This window comes from Ranitomeya variabilis, chromosome 8 (genome assembly GCF_051348905.1).
Source record: "Ranitomeya variabilis isolate aRanVar5 chromosome 8, aRanVar5.hap1, whole genome shotgun sequence".
NCBI lineage: Eukaryota > Metazoa > Chordata > Amphibia > Anura > Dendrobatidae > Ranitomeya > Ranitomeya variabilis.
In genome coordinates this window covers 182,966,816-182,983,528 of record NC_135239.1, presented here as the reverse complement: position 1 = coordinate 182,983,528, position 16,713 = coordinate 182,966,816, and the positions used below count along the sequence as shown (strand labels likewise).

The window sequence follows — 16,713 nt, the reverse complement described above, 5'->3', positions numbered from 1 at the left end:
CATGAAAGAATTAAGTTACGTTAAAACCAAGCACACCATTGTTTTTCATGTGAAATTATCAATAAGTTTGATGTGTCACATGACCCTCTTCCCACTGGAAAAAATAAAGTTGGATCCAAAATGTCCGACTTCAAAATGACCGCCATGATCAGCACCCATCTTGAAAAGTTTTCCCCCTCCCATATACTATTTTGCCACAAACAGGAAGTTGATATCACCAACCATTCCCATTTTATTTAGGTGTATCCATATACACGAGTAGCACAAGGATACAGACACATGGATGGCACACAGACACAGACCATGGATCACACCGGTACTGGTTTTCCCTGTACATGAATCACTGAGACGTGTGAATGGAGCCTTAGGCAGTGCTTAAAGCACTACCCCAGCATTTTTTTTCTATTTCACTGCTGGAGTGGTGCTTAAAATTCAAATCCCCTGCCCAATCCTCCCCTTCTGGCGTTTTCATCTGTTTTCCCGCCGCTCCAGTCCATCTCCTGCAGTTTGTTACCTGCCGGCTGCTCCAGTATTTCATGAAGCGAGCCAGAGGTAAATAATCAATGTAAGTCTATGAGAGCCTTGTTCTGGCTCTCATAAACTTGCATTAAGAACTTGTGACGAAGCTTCTGACTGCCGGCCAATCAGAAACTACACTCACAAGATGGCACCGCTCCGCTTGTATTATTTTACAAGGGGGAAACAAAGAAAATGAGAAGTTGTCTGAGTAGTGGAGAACCCCTTTAATCAATCAATATGGACAGCACTATGTCATAGTGGCTAGAATTATTGACATACTGTGCTGGGGTCCTGGGTTTGAATCCCACCAAGGTTAACATCTTAATGGAGTTTGTGTGTTCTCCCTGTGTCTAGTTGAAGTTCCACTGGATTTTTTTGGTTTCTCCTCACACTTGAAAAACCAACTTTATTCTGGATTATTTATTTCCATATCGTCTTAAAATAAACAAAAATAATAACTGGAGTATAAGTATGCATGCAAAATAGGAGCATGTTCACACTGGCCAACAAACAGACAAAACCCAAGACAGAAACAAAACGAACAAATAGCCTGTTGTAAGTAAATAAGCAAAAGTAATGGTGCATATAAATAAATTGGGTACTTAGTAAACGCCAAAAAGGTTTTTTTTTCCTCTCCACTCACCAAGATAACAACGCCACTGCCGCAGCTCCAAACAATTGCCGAAGTCCATCAGAAACTCGTTGATCAAGGCAAGCGAAAATCTTCAAAATTTGCCAGAAGCTGATGACATCAAATATCAGAGTTTATTTTAAATCCATAAAAAATTCATGATAGTTGAGGAAAAGAATGTTGATGCGTTTCGACACACAAGTCTTAATTGTATTTCTTCATTTTGTTCCTGTCTTGAGTTTTGCCTGTTTGATGGCCAGCGTGAACATGCGCCTATTTTCCATGCATACCAACTCATTTTTTTTGTTTAATTTTAGGCTGTGGCTTCCCTTCCTGTGAGCTGTACATTACATTTAAATTGCTTCCCACTTTCTGTCTGTCCATGTTCGGGACCCGTTCCTGCTCAGCGAGGTTAGGACCATCCTGAATTTGGGTCACCTTGACGCTGGTGGGATGACTTTAGGGTATTATGCTTTTTTTTATTATCAAAAACTGTGCTTACTTAGTACCCAATTTATTTATATGCACTATTGCCTTTACTTATTTACTTACAACAGGGTATATGTAAATTTTATTTTTGTCTTGGGTTTTATCGTCATAAAATAAAATACAGGAACTTGATCTTATATGGAACATGATCAAGAACATAAACCAACCATCTAATTCAGAAGAAGCAAATAGAGAACCAGAGCTATGCTATTCAAATAGTAAGTCTTCATTAAAATAATTGATGTCCTTAGAGTTGTGTAGAAAATAATCTGTCATGTCCTTGTATTACACACCATGTTAGCAATGGCAAAGTTCTTAAAACGACAAATGAGTTTAGGAAAAGGAGTAATTCTCTATCCATAGAAGTGGCCATAATGGCCGGTAACTCAGTGTTGTTTACACGCCAGCAGTCAGGATAATATATTTGTAGGCAGGGAGGTTGGAGGTGATGGATTGGGAGGGATAACGTAGAGCGGTCTCTTATCTTTCCAGATAAGTGTTGTGATTCCGGCTGTCGGCAATTGACTACTCCATGAGCGGAGCTTCCTGCCTTGTAAACCTACGGACGATATGTTAGATGGGTGGAGATGACGACAAAGATACACATAAAACATAACTGAATGGGTAATATCTATATTAATAGTATATGATGGTAGTAAAAATGACTTTTCTTTTTAACTTAAGAAAAAAAATATCAATAATCTAGTTGAAATCTGTTGTTTTGACTGTCAGTTTAGGATCCCAAGTTACCCACGCATGGCTTTTATATGCAGAATCCAAATTAAAAATGCATAATAAAAATAAAAAGTTTTAAAAGTAAATAAAATAATAAAAATAATAATTCAAATATTTTCCCTTTTTTAAGCCCGTAAGTCAATAAGGATTGATGAAAGGTATGCAACACTTTGAGCAAATGCTTTAACATTGATCTAATGATCTCCAATGATCATGAGAAAGGGAATCCACATCCCTCACTTGCTCCATTTACTGCTTATGGTCCTGAGTGTTCTACTTGGCTATATCCATTAGACCCATAGACAATGAAGGGATGCAGCTAATTTCCATTTTTTGTGGTTTCATGTGGTTTTTTTTTGCTGATTTGATTGTTTTTTCTTTGCCGTTCACTCTATGGGTTAAATAATATCAGAATTTGATAGATCGGACTTTTACGAATACGGCGATACCAAATAAGCTTATTGTTTACTTTTTTACATTTATTTACTTTTAATGGAGAAAAGTGCGGTGATTCAAATTTTTTTTTATATTTTCAGATTTTTTTTATTTTACACTATATTTTTAGCCCTCATAAGAGACTTGAACCTGTCGTCATTTGATTGCTTGCTCAGTCTATAGCAGTACTACAGTATGGCAGTATAAAGGACAAATTATGGATTTACCAGAACAATGAAGAAATGAGAAATAATTCAGCTTCAAGGATGTAAAATCTTTATTTATTGGTAAGTATATAAAATCACTATAACATCCATAGAATACTTCGTATTAGAAACACCAACACATTTCAGGTGTGTAAGGCCCCTTTAATTATGGTTTAAAGGTGCTTTACGCACCAGAGGCGCGTCAATGCTTCTAATATGAAGTATTCTTTGGATGTTATCGTGATTTTATATACTTACCAATAAATGAAGGTTTTACATTCGTGAAGCAGGAGTATCCTTTATTTCTTAATTTCTGTTGCGCTTTGGCAGAGACGCCTTCCATGCTCCAGACTGGATTGGGGCTACACTGGGTGAACTGGATTTCTTTACCTTATTTACCGAAGTACCAGTATGTTACTGGCAAGAGTTGTCATCAGGTCCTTGGCTGCTATGGAAACCCATCGGTACTCCCAGATCTTGTTTCTGGGGGGCTGATAGTCACCTAAACGACATTCAGGCATAATACGCCTTAAATGTCATTGCCAGTGAGTAACAGCTGCATTTCGAGGGTTAACAGGCTCCAATCCGCAAGATCCGATCTTTGCTTTTAGAGGCAGATGCCAGCTGTATAACACAGCCGGCACCTGCTCCACGTGGCGTGTGGCCAGCAGGCCCTGAGCCCGATACATGCACCCAGACTCGCTGCATGATGCATATATATATATATATATATATATATATATATATATATATATATATATATATATATATCTCATGGAGCATGAAGAAGTTAAAGAAGCACTCCTCCTCCTCCCATTAAAGCTTTTATCCACTTAATATATTGCAATCATCATGTTATACTGTATAGCACTGTGCACTTACAATTGCTCATTTTGCTTTTCTACACAGTTAACAAAATTTACAAAACCATTTTTTTTAGGGACAACCTCACATTTGAAGTCAGTTTGAGGGTCTATATGGCTGAAAATACCCCAAAGTGACACCATTCTAAATACTGCACCTCTCAAGGTGCTCAAAACCACATTCAAGAAGTTTATTAACCCTTCAGGTGTTTCACAGCAGTAGAAGCAACATGGAAGGAAAAAATGAACATTTAACTTTTTAGTCACAAAAATGATTTTTAGCAACAATTTTTTTATTTTCTCAAGGGTAAAAGGAGAAAGTGGACCCCAAAAGTTGTTTTCCAATTTGTCCTGAGTACGCTGATACCCCATATGTGGGGGAGAACCACGGCGCACGGCAGGGCTCGGAAGGGAAGGAGCACCATTTGACTTTTTGAATGAAAAATTAGGTCTAACAGTTAGCGGACACCATGTCTCGTTTGGAGAGCCCCTGTGTGCCTAAACATTGGAGCTCCACCACAAGTCATTTTGGAAACTAGACCCCAAAGGAACGTATCTAAAGGCATAGTGAGCACTTAGAACACCTAAGTGCTTCACAAATTGATCCGTAAAAATGAAAAAGTACTTTTTTTCACCAAAATTTTCTTTTATCCTCAATTGTTTTCATTTTCACATGGGCAACAGGATAAAATGGATCATAAAATTTGTTGGGCAATTTCTCCTGAGTACACCGATACCTCATATGTGGGGGTAAACCACTGTTTGGGCGCACAGCAGAGCTCAGAAGGGAAGGAGCGCCATTTGACTTTTTGAATGGAAAATTAAATCCAATCGTTAGCGGACACCATGTAGCGTTTGGAGAGCCCCTGTGTGCCTAAACATTGGAGCTCCCCCACAAGTGACCCCATTTTGGGAACTAGACCCCCCAAGGAACTTATCTAGAGGTGTGGTGAGCACTTTAAACCCCCAAGAGCCGTGAAAATAAAAAAATCATTTTTTTCCTCAAAAATTATTTTTTAGCCTACAATTTTTATTTTCACAAGGATAACAGGAGAAATTGGACACCAAAAGTTGTTGTCCAGTTCGTCCTGAGTACGCTGGTTCCCCATATCTGGGGGGGAACCCCTGTTTGGGTACACATCGGGGCTCTGAAGGGAAGTAGTGACGGTTTGAAATGCAGACTTTGATGGAATGGTCTGAGGGCGTCATGTTACGTTTGCAGAGCCCCTGATGTGCCTAAACTTATCTAGATGTGTGGTTAGCACTTTTTACCCCCAAGTGCTTCACAGAGGTTTATAACGCAGAGCCGTGAAAATAAAAAATCATTTTTTTCCTCAAAAAATGACATTTTAGCCCGCAATTTTTTATTTTCACAAGGGTAACAGAAGAAATTGGACCTCAAAAGTTGTTATCCAGTTTGTCCTGAGTACGCTGATACCCATATGTGGGGGGAACCACTGTTTGGGCACACATTGGGGCTCAGTGGGACACGGGGGCAATCAGCGGGGCAGGAGAGCGATCACCAGGGGCACGGGGGCAATCAACGGGGCAGGGGAGTGATCACCAAGGCAGGGGGCTGTCAGGCATGGGGGGCTGAGGAGATGGAACCGGCAACAGGGAGGGTGATCAGGAGTGCAGACGGTGATCAGGGGGTGATCAGGGTGATCACTGGGGCAGGGGGGGTGGTCACCAGGAGCAGGAAGGGGCTGTCTGGAGTGGGGGGGCTGAGGTGATGTAGGAGCCTGCAGCAGCAGAAGCAGGGAAGGGTGATCACTGGGGCAGGGGGGTGATTACCGGGGCGGGGGAGGGATCGGATGGCGGGGGAGCGGGTGGCAGCAGAGGGGAGTACTGGATGGTGAACAGGCGGCGGCAGTGGCAGCAGGCAGGAACCTCACGCTCCAGCTTCCACAGAAGGGATGAAGCTGGAGAGTGATGGCAGCCATGTTTCACTCTGCCCCTCCACATCTGATTGTAGGGATAGCGTCAAATGGACGCTAGGTCCAATCAGAGCTGGGGGGTGAAACAGAGGTCAAGGGGGTGATTGTGGCCATGGTGGGGCAAAGCCACCCCCCCTGGGGTCAGCTAGAGGTCCTCACGTACCTGCAGGTCAGGTGACATTTCAATGACCCCAGTCACCCGACCCGCAGGAACGCAATCCAATCATGACGCATATGCTGCTTCAGAGGTTGGATTGGCACCAACTTTCATGATGCAGCATATGCGTCATAGGTCGGGAAGGGGTTAATGACTTTTAAATTGTGTTCACATTCACCGAGCCATCAGGAGTGATGGCAGCCATGTTTCACTCTGCCCCTCCACATCTTATTGGAGGGATAGCGTCACATGGATGCTAGCTCCAATCAGAGCTGGTTGGGGTGAATCAGAGGTCACTGGAGCGATCGTGGCCACGGGGGGCAAAGCCACCCCCCCGGGGTCAACTAGAGGTCCTCACGTACCTGTGGTTCAGGTGACATTTCAGTGACCCCGGTCACCCGACCCACAGGGACGCAATCCAACCATGACGCATATGCTGCGTCACAGGTCAGATTGGCACCGACTTTCATGATGCAGCGTATGCGTCATAGGTCGGGAAAGGGTTAGTGAGGTCTAAAATTGTTGGTGAATACATTTAGATCAAGTAGAACCTGATTGGCTTCAAAGTAAGTTCTACATTAGGTTGTTTTCTTCTGAACTTGAAAGGCCCATTATTCTGTTGCAGACTGGGTCCATTTGAAGCTCCTCTGGTTGTCATGACTCTGGATGGGCTGGTTCTGGCTCCGTCCTGGTCAGGTCGGGGTTAACTTAGTCTGCCTCTCTTTGGTTTTGGGGCAGCTATTCAATGCTGATGGTTTCTTGGTTCTGAGTTGGTTATACTTCCATCTACTCGGTTTGAGGTAGCTGACCCAGGTTATTCATCCTTAATCATTGTGCCTCTGTGCGTGTGTGCCTTGCTGTTTATGACCCGACTTGTCCCCTAACTACTGCCCCTGTTTTCTGCTTGGTACTTCTCTGTCTGTCCTGGTTTTCTGACCCCTTGGCTTGTCTCTGAGTAATCTGCTGTTTTGCCCCTTGGTACCTTGCTCCCGTCTGGCTCCCGACCCTTAGCTTGTGCTTTGACCATGTCTCTGTCTTTGTACTCTGTGTCCTGAGTTTCTTGTAGACCCCCGTTCTCGCGTGGTAGCTCTGCACCCATCGTCCCTACAGAGATCACGTGACCAGCCTAGTTCAGGTCCTGTGTGCACTGCGTGCCTCATTCCTCCCTCTCCCTGCACTCCCGCTAGCGCCCCCTAGGCTGTATTTCTATTACACCAGGCAGCGTCATTACACTGGTCCTCTGAAGTTCAAGGGTTATGCTGTTTATTTTATTTTTTTCAAGTCCATAGACTTGCTTACCCTTTTTGGCACCTGTGCTACCTGTTACAGATGCCCTATTCTTGGTTGATCGACTACAGCAGTGATGTGGCATCTACATTATTTGTAACCCTCGCTGGCAATCACTAGGCTCAGGGATTTTGCCGATTATGCTGCAGCCAATCAAGGATGACTGGGTCCATGGCGGAGAGGTGTCGATGTGCTTAGGGAGGGTGAGTAAAAGCTGAGTTTGTTATTTTTTAAGTCTGTGAAGTTATGGGCTAAGGATAACGCATTTAATGATCATCGTATTATGGCTTTGTATGACTCCTGGCTTGAAATGGTAGCGAGTCTGACTCCAAGGCTCCATGTTCATCCTTGCTGATGATATGGAGAACGTGTTTGTTTTCATTTCCTGGGGTGAATTTATAAACCGAACCCCACCGTCTCCTGACCGTGACGGTCGGAACACAAAACACAGATAACATTATCATGCTCGCTTCTGCCAAACATAATTATTTATTAATTATTTGCTAACACACTGTTCGCTTTATTTAGGCAAATAAGTGAATAAGTGAAGCCACAATTTACTTTTTACAGCAAACACCAAGTTGGAGCACTTAATAAATCCAGGACTTGTAAACAGGGGGATGCCATTACTGAGGAGGTAATTTCTATAAGGATTAAATGTGGTGAAACCGTCAGTCCCCGGCTGACAAATAGCGTCTAATAAAAGGTTTTTTTTTATGCGTCGGCCAATCACGCGGGTAGAAGGAATGACACTTGGCACCATCCCACATTAATCTTGCAGACATTATATTCATCTCTGGACTTTCTTGAGTCCATCTGACGCGGTAAAAGCCCCGTTTGTTAGCATTACATGGAAGGCTGCCATTTCTGACATACAAATTATGCTATTTCCATTAACATCTGACATGGATTTGTAGCTAGAAAACAGCACAATTCACAGCATTTGTGTAAACATATTGGACTCATCCAACGTTCATTATAAGATTGTCTCCCGTTTCTCCGCTCTTAAAAAGTATAATAATTATAATTAATGATATAGCCCCCGGTTTAACATGCAGCTCTCGGCCAAACTCCGAACCAATGTTATTTCAAACATGAGCAAAAGCTTTTCCACGAGCTTACTGTATTTACTCAGCTCCAAAATTCATCACAGGCTTTTATGATACCAGGGAAAAAAAAAAAAAAAAAAGATTTTTTTCTTTTTTTTTTTAATCTGAATTCATACTTCTGTGTTAGATTCATATAAACATATCCCAGGAGCTGCGTTTCTTAAATGTCTGGGAATAATGATTCACAGCAATTACTTTATCTGACAATTTTGTCATATTGCAAAAATGACTTAAGGCTGGTGACGGGTGAGAACATTCAGAGTAATTTCCTTTTATAGAGTTTTCATTTCGCATTCAAAGCGGAATAGGTCGGGCAATAACGACTAAATTAGGTTTTCCAGTTTTTGCTGCCTGCACTTTGTGTGATGTTTTATTGAAAGTTTTTTTTTCCGTTTCACAATATTTTAGTACTTTGGAATATTGTCAGCATTCTCTATGTGGGATGTGTTTTACAATATATTTGTATCATTAAATTTAGATTATTATATAATAATTATTATAAAATCTTACATTTCTGTATATTTATAATATTTTTTTACGTTATATTTCTCTTATCCTTAATAGCTATTATTTGTGAATAAAGACAAAAATTATACAATTACAATTAAGACCCTAAGAACATAGTGTTTTTAGCTGTACTGCTAATATATGGATTGTATATATATATATATGTGTGTGTGTATATATATATATATATATATTCTAATGTACATATATATCTTTTATTCTTTATAAATACATGTATGTACACACTGCTTCAGAAAGGTTTCGAATAAGGAGCTGCAACATTGCACATACAGTATCAAAAGTCCACTTTATTTCCATTGGAGTGCTGCTCACAATTTATTTTTCTATATACATATATAGATATATATAGTAAAATATTAATATTATATATATAATATATATATATATATATATATATATATATATATATATATATATATATAACACCAGCATTAAATTAATAATAGGATTCAAAGCCTCCTAGGGAAGACCAGTCCTCCAATAAATCCCCCCAAAATATGAGGACCTTTCTCAAGTGTATATATATGTGTATATATATATATATATATATATATATATATATATATATATATATATATATATATATATATAATATCTTTCAATGCACAAAGAGAGGCATCAAATCCAAATGCCGTAAGTAAAAAAGTGTAAAGATTCCTTTATTCACCCACAGCAAATACTTTTCTTCTCTGTCTATGTAGCCTTTTTCAAGTTATATATATATATATATATATATATATATATATATATATACCGTATATATATATATATAACAATGCATAATAGAATTGGACACTATTGCACTTTGATTTTATCTGTAGCATATATACATATGTATATGACTATGTACATAGAAATATATATATACAGTATATATACACTATATACACAATCTATATTTCCCTTTTCTGCTTTTTGCTTATTATTTATTATGGTGCAGTCTTATTATATTGTATTTGCTATTAATAATATATTTACATACTGTATAATATAATTTAATAATATGATCTATAATTATACATTATTGATTTATATACTTAAGTTGCCAAAATACTGTAACATTTTCAATATGTATTGAATTGATGTAAATTATTTCTCAGCACAAGTTTTGGAGCATATAACATTTATATTTTTTAAGAAAATCTTTCGGCTTCCTCATGCGTCAATGTTGTGTAAGTATTTTGGAAAGTTTTGATTCTCTGCTTGCATTTTTGTGTTTAGATTTTGTTAGTTTTTGGAATTGTAAAACTCAATAACTGTTCAGCAATAAAAAAAAAGAAAATCTTAAGCTTTAGTAAAATTGCATATATTATTTCCTTCAAAACATTTTTTTTTACTATGAATTCTATTTTCATTTTGCTGCTCTTGGGTTTTATGGACTTGTAAAATACAATATTGTGTGTATAAATTAAATTGTGCTTTCATTGTGTTATTACAGTATATATCTGTTACTGCTTTCTAAATGACCACTCAACTTCTAATACATCTGTAATTATTATGTTCTTGTATCCTGTAACATTTTGGAGTTATTTTAGACTTTCTTTGCATTTTTACTGGTCACTTCATGGGTTGTATTTAAAAAGTTTCATCATCTCCTTTTTTAATTGATAACTACATTCCAAAGTTTCACAATTTTACAAATGGAAAGATTACAATTTTCTCATTTTCACTGAACTAATTATCTTAAACTACAATGCGACAGACATGATTTAATATAGGCCACTTTTATTATTTCGAGCTGGACACAAATTTTAATTGCACTTCTACTCCTTGAAAGTAACTTGTTTCAATTTCCTATCCCATTGGACCATTTTAAATGATCAAATTAGTAATTGTTTTTTAACAGAAAATATATTATAAAATCTGCTATGGAATTCTGAACTCAGTTTTATTTCTTTTTTAACTTTTTTTCAGAATTCTTGTATTTAACTTGTCTATACAATTGTGCTTTTTTAGCACTCCGTTTTCTAAGTTTAAAGTAATGTTAAACGTGTCTAAAGCCTTGATCATTTTGCTTGCTGGACCAAGTGCTCTGATATTTCATGTCTTTTTCCTGCAGAGGTCTCTCTTTCCTTCTGTACGGAGTAACTGCAGCTTTCGACACTTTGCCGATTCTGAACATGCCCATTCCTCCGGAGACTAAAGAAAGACTAATAATAGAAATGTATTAAGTTTACATCACCACCACTAAAACTCAAATAAATACTGAAAATGGCTTCTCAACATCGGAGCAATATTCTTTTTTTTTTTTATTAAGTTGATATTTCAAGAGTTTTACAATTGAAAAACAATCTCTAAAGAATTTAGAGTGACATTTTGCAATGCAACGGAATGAAAGTGCCTATTTTTCCCTATTTCGTTTCTGTGTGTGATCAAAGATATAATTTGTATTTATATAAAGGTAGAATAATCAATCTATGCATTTAGATATATAGATACTTCAATGTGAGGCCAATCATATAAGAGCATTTACCAACAATACCACTATAACACTAAGGCCACGTTCACACGTTCAGTATTTGATCAGTATTTTACGTCACTATATGGGTATGTGTCCACGTTCAGGATTGCATCAGGATTTGGTCAGGATTTTTCATCAGTATTTGTAAGCCAAAACCAGGAGTGGGTGATAAATGCAGAAGTAGTGCATATGTTTCTATTATACTTTTCCTCTAATTGTTCCACTCCTGGTTTTGGCTTACAAATACTGATGAAAAATCCTGACCAAATCTTGATGCAATCCTGAACGTGGACACATACCCTATGAAAGCCAAAGCCAGGAGTGGAACAATCGGATGAAAAGTATAACAGAAACACATCACCACTTCTGCATTTTTCGCCCACTCCTGGTTTTGGCTTACAAATACTGATATAAAATACTGACCAAATACTGAACGTGTGAACGTGGCCTAAGCCAGATTCTACATGAAGTAAAAAGTGATATATAAAATCCAGAGAAGGTCACCTTAATTTTATATTTTCACATTTGTTCACTCTCGAATGCCTTCACCTTGCCTCTGTAAGGATTGGTAATATGCAATCTTTGGGCAGCTCATTTTTTCTCTACCTTTTTATTAAAAAAAAGGAATAAATGGCAAGTTTTCTTATTGAAAAACAGTATAATCGTGCAGTCAGATGGCCATGTTAATTGGACCAAGATCGGATCGCCATGCACAGACTGGCTGGCGGCTCTCCCGACATGAGCGCGACAGTTTCATAGAAATATATGAAGCTGTCCTACCTGGATTGGGAGAACGGCTGGCCAGTCCGAGCATTGCGATACAATTTCTGTCTGATTTATAAGGCTGTCTGTGTCCTAGTAAGTAATAATTTGTAGCAGTAAATGAACTCTGATGGCTCGAAATGAAGCAATAAAAATTAGTCTTTAGCATCAATTTGCAGGAACATACAAGAATGTTCCACGGCAACATGCTAGAAACAATTTGCAGTCATACACTATAACAATTGAAACAGACATATCACAACAAAATCATCACAGAAAATGTGAATAGAGGCCTAATAGCCACATAGACCTAAATAATTAGCCAACAAAACACTCCTATATAAGAGATTGAATACAGAGAAATATGGAGTCAAATAGTCTGTCTGTGAAAGGTACAAGAATTTTTTATTTCATCATATTATATATTTGTTAGACATAGGCAATGATAAATATCACTACAAAGATACAATAGATTGATGATAAAGGACTCCAGTAACAAGAGTCTTGGGTCAACACACAATAGTGTCAAGATCGGGGGAATAATGTGTGTAAGTAAACCATTAAGGGGTCAAGTAACTTGCAGAATAGGACAAGTGTCAAAACTATTAGCAATTGTAGTGAGATTCTCCTTTCTGCAAGTTTAAGTACTAAAACAATCCCTTAAAGGGACTCTGCCACCTGATTTTGGCGGGCTATGTAAATGCCCTGTGTCTGGTCCGATGGGCGGTGTTTCCTCTTCTTTCATTCACCCCTTCCTTTCCCGCTGGCCGCAATATTTTCTTGAATTTCAGTAGGTTTCCTCCGTAGTTTACGCGTGCGCAAAGCAATCTTGCCTTGCGCACGCGCAGTATGCTTTGCCCAACTGCAGGCAAAGCTGAAAAGCATTAGTGCGCATGTGCTGCTGCACTATGTCCCGGAACACAGCGAAATACTTCCGGAACATAGTGCGCTGGTGCATGCGCACTAATGCTTTTCGGCTTTGCCCGCAGTTGGGCAAAGCATACTGCGCGTGCGCAAGGCAAGATTGCTTTGCGCACGCGTAAACTATGGAGGAAACCTACTGAAATTCAAGAAAATATTGTGGCCAGTGGGAAAGGAAGGGGTGAACGAAAGAAGAGGAAACACAGCCCATCGGACCGGACACAGGGCATTTACATAGCCCACCGAATTCAGGTGACAGAATCTCTTTAAAGCACATGTTTAGAGACTAGTCAATCCAGGAGTTATTCTTACTCATTTAGATCCCTGTGTGATGCAGGACTCACAGCCCCAATGCGCGTTTTGCATGGACTTCCTCTGATGGACCCCTGAGGAAGATCACACGAAATGTGCGTTGGGGCTGTGAGTCCTGCGTCAAGATCTGTAGGTACAACAGGGCACCATGTATTGTATCCATGGAGTAACTGTTCCCCGGATGCGTGGGCCTGAGGCAAGGATTGTTAAAGCTAGGTGAGAACCTGGGACAACATCGGTATCTGCAGACAAAATCATTAGAGGGGTTACAGTAGTGGTCAGATACAAGGTGGTCAGTTAAAACAAAGTAAGGAGAAATTACAGAACAAATGAAGTCATAGTCACAAGCCAGGTGAGAATCAGGATAAGAGCATCAGGAGTAGCACTAGTGAACCAGGAAGGAACCAAGCAATACTGGGCGGCTCCCAGTAGTATGCGAATTGCCTCTTCAGAAGGGAAGATGACTTGAACTCTAGTGCCACTTTTTGGATGCAGCAATCCTAAAAGCCTATATTGACCCTTTAACGAGCCCTGCCATATGACTTAAAATAAGAAGCCAAACCAGAAACTCCATTTGTAGACACATGTTTCGGGATGTTTGCCCCTCATCAGTACGATGAGACGTGAGAACTGATTTGGCTAGGTGAGAGGTCTCTGACTTCCAGTCACAGGCCTCTCACCTAGCCATTAAGTAGGGTGTGCTGCTGCACCATTAGACACATCAAGGAGCTGATTACTCCTGCTGAGCTGCAGGACAGCATACACACCCATGCTGCTTGACAGGGCAATATTCCTGACTGGACAGAGTTTGCCCCACCCCGCAATATTGGCAATGACATAGTTTTCATAACCAGTGAAGCAAGCAGGGTGAATATCACAGAGGTAGATGTCACTGGAGCAGGTCTGGGTAAAGATGTAACACATGCTGGACTTTTTCTTCAACTGAAAATAATGAATTTGGGACAGAGGCCCCTAACCGAGGCTAAAACGCATGTGTGGTCATGTGTCGGAAGGGGACCAAGAGAGCACTATAAATATTGTGTATTTGCTGTTGTTTTTAACTTTTGACAAGGAGACACCCTTTAGGGAACGATGCATCAAAAACAAGAAATACACAGGAGCCTTGGTCAGACATGTGTATCTTGCTAACAGAGGCAGAGGTATTTATTGCGTAACTAAGAGGAAGTATCACATCACTACCAAAAGAAGACCAAACAGAACAAGAAAAATACTTGCTTAGCAAAAACGGGTGAATAATTTCTGCCTATGTGTCGGTTCTAAGCCTTGAAGCAGTTTACTGTAAGACAATGCCATGTCTTGCTGTTTTTGTGAGCAACATTTATGAAATCTAAGGAAAAGGTTAGTTTTCATGTGAAATATGAATGAGAATTAAATGAGAATATATAATAGCCTTGTGATAACACCTTTCACCCAAAAATCTCCTAACAGCTAGGCTATGAAACGTCTCCTAACAGCTAGACAGTGAAAACCAGATGTCATCCTATTCTATTTTTTTGTCAAGAGCCCATTGAGTTAAATGGGTGCAGGACTGGCATTAAGGGCAAGCAAACAGGGCATTTGCCTATGGCCCCCAACTCCTCCAGGACCCCTAATAGTGGCACACTACGCAGCTGCTATGGGGCCTGTGAGTTAAGGGGGCCCAGCTCTGGGTTCCCCCACATTGCGCATTCAGCATCATAGATGCCGGTAACAGTTGAAAGCAAAGATGGAGGCGAGAGCGTCAGGTGACATTCCATTTTCCATCATTCACCCTCTGCGTTTGATGCAGCGGGTTGCGGTGACATCACTTCATTGCGTGCTATGCTCTGCCGACAGTGGACCTTCTGAGGAGATGGGCTGCAGAGACTGGAGAAGTGGGGGAACAAGGTGAGGCGAGTATTGTATTAATTATTTATATCAGTGAGTACAGAGTGGCCATAATACTGCAGTACAATGGGGGCTTCATTATACTCAATAGGGTGTGCATTATAAAATATATGGCTGCATTATACGCTAAAGGGCTGTATTATACTCTATGGGGCTGCACTATACTTTATGGGGGGCTGTATTATACTAAATGAAGCTGCATTATACTACATGAGGCTGCATTGTACTATATGGGGTGCATTATACTGTATGCTATATAGCGATGCATTATACTATAATGGGGCTACATTATACTCTAGGGTGGCTACATTATACTACATGGGGCCGAATTATACTCTATAGGAGGCTTCATTATACTCTATGTGGGGCTGCATTATACTCTATGGGAGCTGCATTATACTTTATAGGACTACATTATAATCTATCAATGCTGCATTATATTCTGTCGAGGACTATGGGTTGTGCATTATACTATATATACATAGTGTACATTATACTATGTGTGCTACAGATGTGTGAAAAAGTGTTTGCCCCTTCCTGATTTCCTATTCTTTTGCATGTTTGTCACACTTAAATGTTTCAGATCGCCAAACAAATTTAAATATTACACAAAGATAACACAAGTAAGCAGAAAATGCAGTTTTTAAATGAAAGTCTTTATAATTAAGGGAAAAAGAAATCCAAATTTACAGGGCCCTGTGTGAAAAACTGATTGCCTTCCATCCTTAAAACATAAATCAACTGTGGTTTATTACATTTTTGTGAAGCTGAATTCAAACTCTGTAGCCACACCCAGGCCTATACTCTATAGGGGGCTGCATTATACTCTATGGGGGCTGCATTATACTATAGGGCCTGTTCTCAATCAGTTCTCAATCTCATCTGTTCTCACCTGTTCTCAATCAAGAAATTACTTAAATAGGACCTGCCTAACAAAGTAAAATAGACCAAAAGATCCTCAAAAGCTAGACATGATGCTACAATCCAAAGAAGTTCTGGAACAAACGAGAAACAAAGGTTATAAATCCATTTCTAAATCCTTGGGAATCCAGCGAACCACAGCAAGAGCCATTATCCGCAAATGGTTATGGGGTGCATTACATTAAAAGAGCAAAATGCTGCCTATTCATGGAGTTATTGTTTATGCCGGAATAAAAATAATTGTTCTCGGCAGCACATCACCCGGCAAAAACTGCAGATATGCTGATGATAACATGTGCCATCATTCTTCCTCAGCCGGTGTAAAGAGGCTGGGAAACAAGCGTCGAACGACTTCAATATTGTCCATTATCACTTGATTAACGGCCTGAGCTCAGTGCATGTAAATACAGCCGAAATGTTTCTGTGTGATAGTGTAATATGTGAACATTTGGGGCCCCACTTTAAACTTTTGACCAGGGCCCCACTATGTCTACAACCGGCCCTGAATTGGATCAAAATAAATCGGAAAAGGACATCTTCATTTCTTCTAAGT

At 39.6% G+C, this 16,713-nt stretch overlaps 1 long non-coding RNA gene across 1 annotated transcript; it reads left to right on the top strand.

The window, feature by feature from the left end:
* Positions 1-7,310: 7,310 nt before the first annotated feature.
* Positions 7,311-11,095, top strand: LOC143787713 (uncharacterized). The gene is made up of 3 exons (XR_013218443.1): positions 7,311-7,462; positions 7,788-7,896; positions 10,956-11,095. It is a non-coding gene; the product is annotated as an uncharacterized LOC143787713 (long non-coding RNA).
* The last annotated feature ends 5,618 nt before the right edge of the window (positions 11,096-16,713 follow it).